We start from the raw sequence: 13,623 nt of genomic DNA, 5'->3' as shown, positions 1-13,623 counted from the left end.
AGGAGAGCGGCAGAATACATACCCTGGACTTCAGAAAAGTAGACTTTGACAACCTCAGGAAACTGATGGGCAGGATCCCCTGGGAGAATAACGTGAGGGGGAAAGGAGTCCAGGAGAGCTGGCTATATTTTAAACAATCCATATTGAAGTTACAGGAACAAACCATCCGGACATGTAGAAAGAACAGTAAATATGGCAGGCGACCAGCCTGGCTTAACAGTGAAATCCTTGCTGATCTTAAACACAAAAAAGAAGCTTACAAGAAGGGGAAGATTGCACAAATGACCAGGGAAGAGTATAAAAATATGGCTCGGGGATGCAGGAGTGAAATCAGGAAGGCCAAATCACACTTGGAGTTGCAGCTAGCAAGAGATGTTAAGAGTAACAAGAAGGGTTTCTTCAGGTATGTTAGCAACAAGAAGAAAGTCAAGGAAAGGGTGGGCCGCTTACTGAATGAGGGAGGCAACCTAGTGACAGAGGATGTGGAAAAAGCTAATGTACTCAATGCTTTTTTTGCCTCTGTCTTCATGAACAAAATCAGCTCCCAGACTACTGCACTGGGCAGCACAGCATGGGGAGGAGGTGACCAGCCCCCTGTGGAGAAAGAAGTGGTTCGGGACTATTTAGAAAAGCTGGACGAGCACAAGTCCATGGGGCCAGATGTGCTGCATCCGAGAGTGCTAAAGGAGTTGGCGGTTGTGATTGCAGAGCCATTGGCCATTATCTTTGAAAACTCATGGCAATTGGGGGAGGTCCCGGACAACTGGAAAAAGGCTAATGTAGTGCCCATCTTTAAAAAAGGGAAGAAGGAGGATCCTGGAAACTACACACCAGTCAGCCTCACGTCAGTCCCTGGAAAAATCATGGAGCAGGTCCTTAAGGAATCAATTCTGAAGCTCTTAAAGGAGAGGAAAGTGATCAGGAACAGTCAGCATGGATTCACCAAGGGCAAGTCATGCCTGATTAATCTAATTGCCTTCTATGACGAAATAACTGGCTCTATGGATGAGGTGAAAGCAGTGGAGGTGTTATTCCTTGACTTTAGTAAAGATTTTGATACGGTCTCCCACAGTATTCTTGCCAGCAAGTTAAAGAAGTATGAGCTGAATGAATGGACTATAAGGTGGATAGAAAGCTGGCTAGATCATCGGGCTCAACGGGTCGTGACCAATGGCTCCATGTCTAGTTGGCAGCCGGTATTAAGCAGCGTGCCCCAAGGGTCGGTCCTGGGAACGGTTTTGTTCAATATCTTCATTAATGATCTGGAGGATGGCGTGGACTGCACCCTCAGCAAGTTTGCAGATGACACTAAACTGGGAGGAGTGGTAGATACGCTGGAGGGTAGGGATAGGATAAAGAGGGCCCTAGACAAATTAGAGGATTGGGCCAAAAGAAATCTGATGAGGTTCAACAAGGACAAGTGCAGAGTCCTGCACTTAGGATGGAAGAATCCCATGTACCGCTACAGACTAGGGACCAAATGGCTAGGCAGCAGTTCTGCAGAAAAGGAGCTAGGGGTTACAGTGGATGAGAAGTGGATCTGAGTCAGTGGATCTCAGTGTGCCCTTGTTGCCAAGAAGGCTAACGGCATTTTGGGCTGTATAAGTAGGGGCATTGCCAGCAGATCGAGGGACGTGATCGTTCCTCTCTATTTGATATTGGTGAGGTCTCATCTGGAGTACTGTGTCCAGTTTTGGGCCCCACAGTACAAGGAGGATGTGGAAAAATTGGAAAGAGTCCAGCGGAGGGCAACAAAAATGATTAGGGGACTGGAACACATGACTTATGAGGAGAGGCTGAGGGAACTGGGATTGTTTAGCCTGCAGAAGAGAAGAATGAGGGGGGATTTGATAGCTGCTTTCAACTACCTGAAAGGGGGTTCCAAAGAGGATGGATCCAGACTGTTCTCAGTGGCAGCAGATGACAGAACAAGAAGCAATGGTCTCAAGTTGCAATGGGGTAGGTTTAGGTTGGATATTAGGAAAAACTTTTTCACTAGGAGGGTGGTGAAACACTGGAATGCGTTACCTAGGGAGGTGGTAGAATCTCCTTCCTTAGAAGTTTTTAAGGTCAGGTTTGACAAAGCCCTGGCTGGGACGATTTATTTGGGGATTGGTCCTGCTTTGAGCAGGGGGTTGGAATAGATGACCTCCTGAGGTCCCTTCCAATCCTGATATTCTATGATAGTGATTAACTGTAACAAGCATTTGGAGCCAAAAGTCCTGCAGAATTCAGACAGATGTAATTAATGTCAAGCTTTGCAGCAAGTGGCATTGCTTTCCTGCTTCCTCCACCTGCTGACCACCTGCTGTCACCTTCCTAATGCTTTGTCCATCTGTTGAAAAATTATTTCTAAAATTTGCCATTTTTTTTTCTTGGAGACTCCTGGACCCCCTTGTGCTGCTTAAATATGGGACCATTCAAATTACCACCACACACACACGGTCCTGATAGTATTTTGCTCAGTGATCCGAATTCAGAAACATATTCTATTAATGTCAGGATATAACAACTGTTTGTTTAGATCAAGGGCAACCCTGACGTAAGACAGAATTATGAACTCTTCTTTCCATCATGAGGAAGATACACTTTTCTGGGCCCTTCTGCGCTCCTCACACACACAATGGAATGTAAGATAAGGAACAGGTCTTCTAAACCAGTGCCTAGCACAATGCAGCCTTGGTCTATCACTAGGGATCCTATCCTAGGTGTTACAGTAATATAAATAATACATAATAAATTCCGTAGTTGCTTTTGAAAATCCCACTTGGTCTTAAGTAATTCATCAACTAAGAATTTTGTTATTTTAGCCACCAGAGGGAGCTCATATAGTCCCATTATATAACAGAAATGCATAGATAGGCAAAAATGTTAACCATCTGAGATAAGGAATAGAGCATTCAAATAAACTACTTCTTGCACAAGAACTACAAAATTTCAAGAAAACAGCAACACTTGATTTACTATTTTCATTCTGACACAGCAGGATGAAAACCAAAGAGTAAGTAGATCTCCTCTCCATGTACTGTACTATTCCATAATGGGAAAAATAAAGCATACTGTTTTGTGAATCACACAGCCAGTTTATCAACATGATCAGTGAATAGGGGGATAAAAAGAGTAATGGAGTTGTAATGTTTGGCAGTACACTACGTTTCACATCAAGTGTGATCAAATATAAACAGCCATGTTAATATCCTTCTTTTAATTTGCCTGGAGTCAATACCATCTTCAGCTATAGTTAACCTGTTATTATTTTCAGTTAATAAATATTAGAGAAGGAGGATTTGTAGGTTTGACACCACAGGAAGGTGTATATATATCCTTGGTCTATTTAAATCTATATCTATATTTATATTTCTGATCATTCCATAGAGTTGTGTTCAGTATCAAACTGGGAGGATGAATCTAGTGGGGTTCTGAAGGGGTCTGCCTTGGGTCTAGGAGTATTCAACATTTTCATTAATGACTTGGATAATGGAGTGGAGAGTATGTTTATAAAATTTGTGGATGATGCCAAGGGAGGAGGGGTTGCTAGAACTTTGGAAGACATGATTAGAATTCAAAATGACCCTGATAAATTGGAAAATTGATCTGAAATCAACATGATGAAATTTAATACAGACAAATGCAAAGTACTGCACTTAGGAAAGAAAAATCAAATGCACAATTACAAAATGGGGACTAATTGGCCAAGTGGTAGTACTGCTGAAAATGATATGGGGGTAATAGTGGATCACAAATTGAATATGAGCCAATAATGTAATGTAGTTGTAGAAAAGGCTAATATCATTATGGGGTATATTAACAGGAGTGTTGTATGTAAGATATGGCAGGTAACTGCCCTGCTTTGCTCAGCACTGGTGAGGCTTCAGATTGAATATTGTGTCCAGTTCTGGGGGACAGATGTGGACAAATTGGAGAAAGTCCAGAGGAAAGGTACAAAAATTATAAAAGGTTTAGGAAACCTGACCTATGAGGCTAGTTTGAAAAGAACTGGGCATGTTTAGTGTTGAGAAAAGAAGACTAAGGAGGACCTGATGACAGTCTTTGAATATGTTAAGCATGGTTCTAAAGAGGTTGGTGGTGAATTGTTCTCATGACCACTGATGGTAGAACAAGAAGTAATGGCCTTAATCTGCAGCAAGGGAGATTTAGGTTAAATATTAGGAAAAACTTTCTGACTAAAAGATAGTTAAGCACAGGAATAGGCTTCCAATGAAGGAATCCCCCATTACTGAATGTTTTTAAGAAGGGTGTGGTGTGACAGTCTCACCACCCTCTGAGAAAAGGGCTGGAACAAGCCTTTTGAGGCTCTGCAGACCGGCAGCCAAACAATAAAGGCCTGTGGAGGGCCAATCAGGGGAAGGAAGAGGCAGCCAATCAGGGCCTGGTGAGGCCCTGTATAAAGGCGGCAGAAGAAGCAGAGAAGAAGAGAGTCTCTCTCCCTGACTAGCAAGGGAGTAGGACAGGCTCCTGAAGCAAGGAGTCAGCACCTTGGACAGAGCAGTGCTGGGCAGGCTCAGGGGAGCAGGAGAGGGCTCCAGCCCCATTACCTGCCAGGCTGTAGATCCTGCTAGAAAGGGCCGAGAAGGTGCACAGGGCCATAGGGGAAGTGGCCCAGGGAAGAAGTGGCGGACAAGAGGGGACAACTTATAGTCCATTCATTCAGCTCATACTTCTTTAACTTGCTGGCAAGAATACTGTGGGAGACCGTATCAAAATCTTTACTAAAGTCAAGGAATAACACCTCCACTGCTTTTCCCCCCCTTACACTGCACCTGGCTACGGAAGACGGTGGCCAATATGGACTGCAACTTGCCCCTGAGCTAAGGGGCTAGACTTTGTGTTGTGGTTGGCCACTGAGGCAGGTGTGAGTCCCAAAAATTGCTGTTAACCCCCACCCCCCTCAGAAGGGGGTGAGTCTGGAGTAGTGGGCACTGCCTGAGGGCAGTGTCCTGAAGCGGACGCCGCTGAGTGGGGAGCAACGCGGGTCCCAGGGCAGCAGAACAGACAACAGGCAAGACACCATGCGCAGAAGGTGCTTCATGACTGGACAGAGCTAATTCCCGGAGCAACTAGCGGGAGGCGCCGGTAGTGGTGAGTCTTGACCCGGTCAAAAGGGGTTGGACAAACACCTGTCAGGGATGATCTATGTATACTTGTCCTGCCACAGCACAGGAGGCTGAACTAGATGATTTCTCAAGGTCCCTTCCAGCCCTACATGTCTTTGATTCTATAGACATACACATACATACATATACACAAACATGAATTTAGTTAATCACCCTAATTTCCAAAGCATTCCTTTCCTGCCTCATATAATTATTCTTTAGTTGAAATATTAGTTTGGAGAGAGTTATCTCTCTCCTGCTAGGAATTTAGCTGTAAAAGTAAAATCTTATCTCAGATCACGCATCATTACGGCACCATTCAAATCTTTGCTCTCCAATATTCTAAAATAAAGGTTTTTATTTTATATTGTAAACACAGTTGCAGTTTTAAACCACACAATAGCAATTTACTTCTTCAAAATAACCGTTTTTTTAAAAAATGCCTCTTGGGTGCAATATATCTTTTAAATTGAACACGTTCGTTCCAAAGCCATGCAAAGGGGTATAAAGCTGCAGACATAGTGTTCTAAACAAATAATGTGACATTTCAGTGACATAGAAACAGAAAATGCAGTCATCTAATCTTACAAGTGAACATATAGGGCCTGAGTCATTACTGCATTACTCGAATTGTATGTCTGTGTGGCTCAACTGAAACCAACAAAGTCACATTACTGTGAAACTAGAAGTAACTGAGTTGAGAATCAGGCCCCATATATTGTATATTTGCTGCATGTGACTTTTGTTTTTCCTTTTTCAGAGATAAACATGTATGATCCTACCCAAAATTCCCCCTTTTTATTCTCCAGCTTTATAAATGGGATTCAAGTGACAAAGCTCTGTGGCAGGACTATATTTACAAATAGCTCAACAAGGACCTTTGCCCAATTTGTTCTATTCCAAGGGCTTCTCCCTGGCTCACTTGCTGCCCCTTTCTCTTTCTAATGCTCTCCTGCCTCAGGGCACCAATCCTACTGTTTATCTAGCTGACTTGGTTGTAATAAAACCCTCCTGGTCTGGTAAATGGGGAAAATCAGCAAAATAATTCTGCATTCTCCATTAGAACTGGTTGAAATTCTTTGGCTGACTTATTCTTTCAAATTAAAAATTGCCTTTTTATTTAAATCCATGGAAAAAATGTTAATTTCTTGTTTTTTAAAAAAATCTGTTTTTTAATCATAAAACTAGAAAATTCCCCACAAAAATCTTGAAAAAGTTGAAAATGCTTTTTCTTTTGAACATTTTCCAATCAGCTCTGCCCTCCACATGGGTTCCTAAAGGCGGATGCTCTGATATATCATGATAATTCCATGATCTGAGCATAATTTGAGTGCTGAGTCCCACATTCTCCGCTTTCTATGCAAAAAACATGCAGAAGAGACAGTCTTACTTGCAAAGACCTGTGCCCTTTAGTAAGCCCATATTCCACCAGAGTTCCTACCAGAGTGGTATGACCAGGAAATGTGTGACAATGAGCTCTGGTGACCCGCAGGACAACCAGATACTACAGATACATCTCTCACTCCTCTCAGACATTTTGTGCTGCTCCCAGGTCCATACAGCACAGGCAACATGACCATGTTCTCTGCTACTCTGACACTACCTGGCCTCATGGCTGCATTCCCACCCTGTGGAGTGTAAAGTGAATTTGCAGCACGATCTTACAGCTGGAGATTATTAAACATATGTCCATTCTTCAATTCCAGCCTGCCCTACCTGTGAGGTCATTCATCTGTAACCTTGAGATTTTGATTTTTCAGGGGCTAGAGACCCTACAAGGTGTGTAGAAGTGGAAGAAAATTCTATTTGGCTTTCCCTCCCCATAGCCCCCTATCCTGCATTATGTGGGGATTTCCATAATTTGACTCCCTGACATGACATACAGTGGAGGGAAGCAGATGGCCTGTGGTCATTTAAGATATGTTCTATTCTGAATAAGTCACGCAGACAAATCATGTTTTATATTGTGATAAATACAATATGACTGTGTCCAAGTGCTTGAGCGGCCAAAAGCAGAGAGGCTAACAGAGGGAGTTTGCCTGGGATCTGTCTGAGAGGAAGTACGCTAAGGGCTGCATTAGGGAGGCTGTGTTGGTGAGTATCTGAGTGTCTGTTGTGGGGACAGTTTGACAGTTTCACCGTGTGCTTGACTGGTTGTTTGAAAAGTGTGAATTGGGAGTGCTTTGTTCCAGGTGAGCCTTGAGTGAGCCTGACTGTTATAAAAAGCCAGTCAGCTGCGAACCAGCTGAGTGACGAAGAGCAGAGAGGCAAACAGAGGGAGTTTGCCTGGGAGTTTGCCAGGGGAGAGCCCACTGAGGCTTACAACTTGCCAGCTTCTCTGAGTAGTTACTACAACTGCTGAGAAAGCTCATAGAAGGAAGGTAATATGGATGGGGAGCGTTCAGCTGTTGTGACCTGCACTGGATGTGCCATGTTTGTCTTTCTTCCACAGGACAGAAGCGAATTTGTCTGTACAAAGTGCAAGCTGGTCTCCATATTGGAAGAGAAGGTTCAAGGTCTGGAGAAACAAGTATCGACCCTGCGTTGCATAAGAGAAACTGAAGATTTCCTGGACAGACGTCAGGATATGCTTCTACGGGCACAACGTTCTGAAGATTCAGAGCTGGCTGCACAGTGGGGACAGGAGGATGGTGAAGAAATTTGGCAGCATGTGACCTCCAGAAGAAGAAAGGGGAGCGTCCATGTCCCAGCAGCGCAGATACAGGTAAGCAACCATTTTCATGTTCTCTCCATGGGTCCTAATGCGGAGAGTGAACTAGATGATACATCCGAGGGAAGGGAACAGAAGGAGACTCTGCCGATTGGAAGGCATGAGATGCACTGTCCTAGGGATGGGGGTTCCACGACCACCACTCCCACAAGAAGGAGGCGGGTGGTGGTGGTCGGGGACTCTCTCCTCAGGGGGACTGAGTCATCTATCTGCCGCCCCGACTGGGAAAACCGAGAAGTGTGCTGCTTCCCAGGAGGTAGGATTCACGATGTGACAGAGAGACTGCCGAGACTCATCAAGCCCTCGGATCGCTACCCCTTCCTGCTTCTCCATGTGGGCACCAATGATACTGCCAAGAATGACCTTGAGCGGATCACTGCGGACTACGTGGCTCTGGGAAGAAGGATAAAGGAGTTTGAGGCGCAAGTGGTATTCTCGTCCATCCTCCCCATGGAAGGAAAAGGCCTGGGTAGAGACCGTCGAATCGTGGAAGGCAACGAATGGCCACGCAGGTGGTGTCGGAGAGCAGGCTTTGGATTCTTTGACCATGGGATGGTGTGCCAAGAAGGAGGAGTGCTAGGCAGAGACGGGCTCCACTTAACGAAGAGAGGGAAGAGCATCTTTGCAAGCAGGCTGGCTAACCTAGTGAGGAGGGCTTTAAACTAGGTTCACCGGGGGAAGGAGACCTGAGGTAAGTGGGGACGTGGCATACCGGGAGGAAGCACGAGCAGGAGAGCGTGAAAGGGGAGGGCTCCTGCCTCATACTAAGAAAGCAGGACAAACAGCAAGTTATCTCAAGTGCCTATACACAAATGCAAGAAGCCTGGGAAACAAGCAGGGAGAACTGGAAGTCCAGGCACAGTCAAAGAATTATGACGTGATTGGAATAACAGAGAGTTGGTGGGATAACTCACATGACTGGAGTACTGTCAAAGATGGATATAAACTGTTCAGGAAGGACAGGCAGGGCAGAAAAGGTGGGGGACTTGAATTGTATGTAAGACAGCAGTATGACTGCTCAGAGCTCCAGTATGAAACTGTAGAAAAACCTGAGTGTCTCTGAATTAAGTTTAGAAGCATGAGCAACAAGGGTGATGTCGTGGTGGGAGTCTGCTATAGACCACCAGACCAGGGGGATGAGGTGGATGAAGCTTTCTTCCGGCAACTAACAGAAGTTACTAGATCGCAGGACCTGCTTCTCATGGGAGACTTCAATCACCCTGATATCTGCTTGAAGAGCAGTACAGTGGTGCACAGACAATCCAGGAAGTTTTTGGACAGTGTAGGGGACAATTTCCTGGTGCAAGTGCTGGAGGAACCAACTAGGGACAGAGCTCTTCTCAACCTGCTACTCACAAACCAGGAAGAATTAGTAGGGGAAGCTAAAGTGGATGGGAACCTGGGAGACAGTGACCATGAGATAGTCGAGTTCAGGATCCTGACACAGGGAAGAAAGGAGAGCAGCAGAATACGGACCCTGGACTTCAGAAAAGCAGACTTTGACAACCTCAGGGAACTGATGGGCAGGAACCCCTGGGAGAATAACGTGAGGGGGAAAGGAGTCCAGGAGAGCTGGCTGTATTTTAAAGAATCCTTATTGAGGTTACAGGGACAAACCATCCTGATGTGTAGAAAGAATAGTAAATATGGCAGGCGACCAGCTTAGCTTAACAGTAAAATCCTTGCTGATCTTAAACACAAAAAAGAAGTTTACAAGAAGTGGAAGATTGGACAAATGACCAGGGAAGAGTATAAAAATATGGCTCAGGCATGCAGGAGTGAAATCAGGAAGGCCAAATCACACTTGGAGTTGCAGCTAGCAAGAGATGTTAAGAGTAACAAGAAGGGTTTCTTCAGGTATGTTAGCAACAAGAAGAAAGTCAAGGAAAGGGTGGGCCGCTTACTGAATGAGGGAGGCAACCTAGTGACAGAGGATGTGGAAAAAGCTAATGTACTCAATGCTTTTTTTGCCTCTGTCTTCACGAACAAGGTCAGCTCCCAGACTACTGCACTGGGCAGCACCGCATGTGGAGTAGGTGACCTGCCCTCTGTGAAGAAAGAAGTGGTTCGGGACTATTTAGAAAAGCTTGACGAGCACAAGTCCATGGGGCCGGATGCGCTGCATCTGAGAATGCTAAAGGAGTTGGCGGATGTGATTGCAGAGCCATTGGCCATTATCTTTGAAAACTCATAGCTATCGGGGGAGGTCCCGGACGACTGGATAAAGGCTAATGTAGTGCCCATCTTTAAAAAAGGGAAGAAGGAGGATCCTGGAAACTACAAGCCAGTCAGCCTCACCTCAGTCCCTGGAAAAATCATGGAGCAGGTCCTCAAGGAATCAATTCTGAAGCACTTAGAGGAAAGGAAGAGGAGGAGAAGAAAGTGATCAGGAACAGTCAGCATGGATTCACCAAGGGCAAGTCATGCCTGACTAATCTAATTGCCTTCTATTACGAGATACCTGGCTCTGTGGATGAGGGGAAAGCGGTGGACCTGTTATTCCTTGACTTTAGCAAAGCTTTTGACACGGTCCCCCACAGTATTCTTGCCAGCAAGTTAAAGAAGCATGGGCTGGATGAATGGACTATAAGGTGGATAGAAAGTTGGCTAGATTGTTGGGCTCAACGGGTAATGATCAATGGCTCCATGTCTCGTTGGCAGCCGGTATCAAGCGCAGTGCCCCAAGGGTCGGTCCTGGGGCCGGTTTTGTTCAATATTTTCATAAATGATCTGGGGGATGGTGTGGATTGCACCCTCAGCAAGTTTGCAGATGACACTAAACTGGGAGGAGTGGTAGATACGCTGGAGGGTAGGGATAGGATACAGAGGGCCCTAGACAAATTAGAGGATTGGGCCAAAAGAAATCTAATGAGGTTCAACAAGGACAAGTGCAGAGTCCTGCACTTAGGATGGAAGAATCCCATGCACCACTACAGACTAGGGACCAAATGGCTAGGCAGCAGTTCTGCAGAAAAGGAGCTAGGGGTTACAGTGGATGAGAAGCTGGATATGAGTCACCAGCGTGCCCTTGTTGCCAAGAAGACAAATGGCATTTTGGGCTACATAAGTAGGGGCATTGCCAGGAGATCGAGGGACGTGATCGTTCCCCTCTATTTGACATTGATGAGGCTTCATCCTGAGTACTGTGTCCAGTTTGGGGCCCCACACTACAAAAAGGATGTGGAAAAATTGGAAAGTGTCCAGCGGAGGGCAACAAAAATTATTAGGGGACTGAAACACATGACTTATGAGGAGAGGCTGAGGGAACTGGGATTATTTAGTCTGCAGAAGAGAAGAATGTGGGGGGATTTGATAGCTGATTTCAACTACCTGAAAGGGAGTTCCAAAGAGGATGGATCTAGACTGTTCTCAGTGGTAGCAGATGACAGAAAGAGGAGTAATGGTCTCAAGTTGCAGTGGGGTAGGTTTAGGTTGGATATTAGGAAAAACTTTTTCACTAGGAGGGTGGTGAAACACTGGAATGCGTTACCTCGGGAGATGCTGGAATCTCCTTCCTTAGAAATTTTTAAAGTGAGGCTTGACAAAGCCCTGGCTGGGATGATTTATTTGGGGATTGGTCCTGCTTTGAGCAGGGGTTTGGACTAGATGACCTCCTGAGGTCCCTTCCAACCCTGATATTCTATGATTCTATGACCTCTGAACACTCAGACAGAACCTTAGCAGCCTGAATGCAAGAGAGAGAAAACTTGATTTTGTAGATTTAAGATATCATTATGATCATCTAGTATGGGGTGGGCAAATTTTTTGCTCGAGGGCCACATCGGGGAATAGAAATTGTATGGCAGGCCATGAATGCTCACAAAATTTGGGCTGGGGTTTGGAATGGGGTGTGGACTCTGGGGCGGGGGGGGGGGGGCTGGGGATAAGGAGTTTGGGGTGTAGGAGGGTGCTCTGGGCTGGGACCAAGGGGTTCGGAGGGTGAGAGGGGGATCAGGGCTGGGGCACGGGGTTGGGACAATGGGGAGAGGCTCAGATGGTGCAGGCGCTGAGTGGCGCTTACCTCAAGTGGCTCCCAGAAGCAGTGGCATGTCCCTCTCCGGCTCCTAGGCAGAGGTACGGCCTGGGAGCTCTGCACGGTGCCCCATCCGCAGGCACTGCCCCTGCAGCTCCCATTGGATGGGCATAGGGGCCTCCTAAATAACATAGGCCAAAAAATTTCACCCAGTAATAAAAGCTTTTCTCTTTACTATGGCATTACACCATGTCTTCAATTGTCGTTCTTAAGATGAAAAAAATTACACCATCATCTTCAAATAATTGCCATTGGGGCCATGCCTTCCAAAGACTGGAATTCCTTAGCTGAAATTCCTCCCCTAACTTGAATTCTTCGTTGATCCTGCTCAAGTCTGATTGTTTCTAAGTGAAATCCCTTTGGTCTAGTTATACATTTCCCCCTCCCCTGCCACCTAAAACTACTCCATGGTTCAGTCAGACGCAAAGACACAGTATAAAATTACCTCAAAGGCATCTGAAATCCAGTCCCCTCCCACTGGATCACTTACAATGAAGAGAGCATGAGGGGGAATTTTATAAGTTTATATTAAATAAGCGGAGGGAGATTTATAGTAAACTGTCTGCAAATGCAAATATTTTTAAAAGCACATCAAAAGCTAGGGAGGTTAAAACAGTTGGAATATTTGTTAAAATATTTTATATTTACACTTTTTAAAGGCTTTTTATTGGCAGAGATTGCTTGGGCCAGCAAAACACATTTGGTTTATTTTTTGAGAGATCCACAGCACATTATGACATGACTTATGACAGAGACAATCTTGCCATGAGAGTTACGAGTCGCTTGTAAGAATAAATCATATAGTTGTGGCTTGACAACATTATGCCATCCAAACTATACACCTAACCATTTGGAAACAAACCTTCTCTTGAGATCATGTTTTCACATCTACACTAAAATCCCATACAAAATCTCTGTACGGAGAATGTGAAGGTTGCCCATTTAAGCACTCAAAAGTCTTGAAATACTGGGTGAAATCCTAGCTCTGTTGAAGTCAATAAAAACAACGAGGAGTCCAGTGGCACCTTAAAGACTACTAGATTTATTTGGGCATAAGCTTTTGTGGGTAAAAAACCCACTTCTTCAGATGCATCAGTGCAGTAGGTTTTTTACCCAGGAAAGCTTATGCCCAAATAAATCGGTTAGTCTTTAAGGTGCCACCAGACTCCTCGTAGTTTTTGTGTATACAGACTAACACGGCTACCCCTCTGATTATTGAAGTCAATGACAGTTTTGTCACTGACTACAATGGGGCCAGGATTGCACCCCACTGTACTAAGGTTTTGCATGTGATCATAACACTCTCCCTGGTGTGCCTGCCCTATGACATAATATTTAATCACATCCCCATATTCTGTTCACAATAAAAATCTACAATTGTGAATACACAAGTAACGTTGTTGGTTTTTACATCTTTTCATACTAACTACATACCAATCAAGCATCAAACACTTCAATTCAGGTTCACTCCTTGCATGATATTTCTCCCTGCCTTATTTCCCCCTATTTCCTGCCTACTACCACAGGGATTGAAGGCTCAAGCCTTTGTAATGCAAACTGCTAATATCATGCTCTATCATATGCCATGCAGTAGTATCCAGCCAAGAATCAGGGCCCTATTGTTCTAGGCACTATGCAGACATACTGTCTCCAGGGTCCCCAAACCCCCAGTACATAGGAATATTGTTCCACCTATAAAGCACCCTAGAGTTGCCATCAACGAGATGCAGCTCCCACCTAGACAC

The 13,623-nt window shown here is 45.1% G+C and overlaps 1 protein-coding gene across 7 annotated transcripts in view; it reads right to left on the bottom strand.

The window, feature by feature from the left end:
- Positions 1–13,623, bottom strand: part of NKAIN2 (sodium/potassium transporting ATPase interacting 2) — a gene marked incomplete at its 3' end in the record, with an annotated part of 793,559 nt that overhangs the window by 673,887 nt on the left and 106,049 nt on the right. The window lies entirely within an intron of this gene.

Source organism: Lepidochelys olivacea (assembly GCF_965140295.1).
Source record: "Lepidochelys olivacea isolate rLepOli2 genome assembly, chromosome: 3".
Lineage (NCBI taxonomy): Eukaryota > Metazoa > Chordata > Testudines > Cheloniidae > Lepidochelys > Lepidochelys olivacea.
The sequence above is the reverse complement of the archived record's forward strand: the minus strand, read 5'-3'. Positions and strand labels throughout refer to the sequence as shown.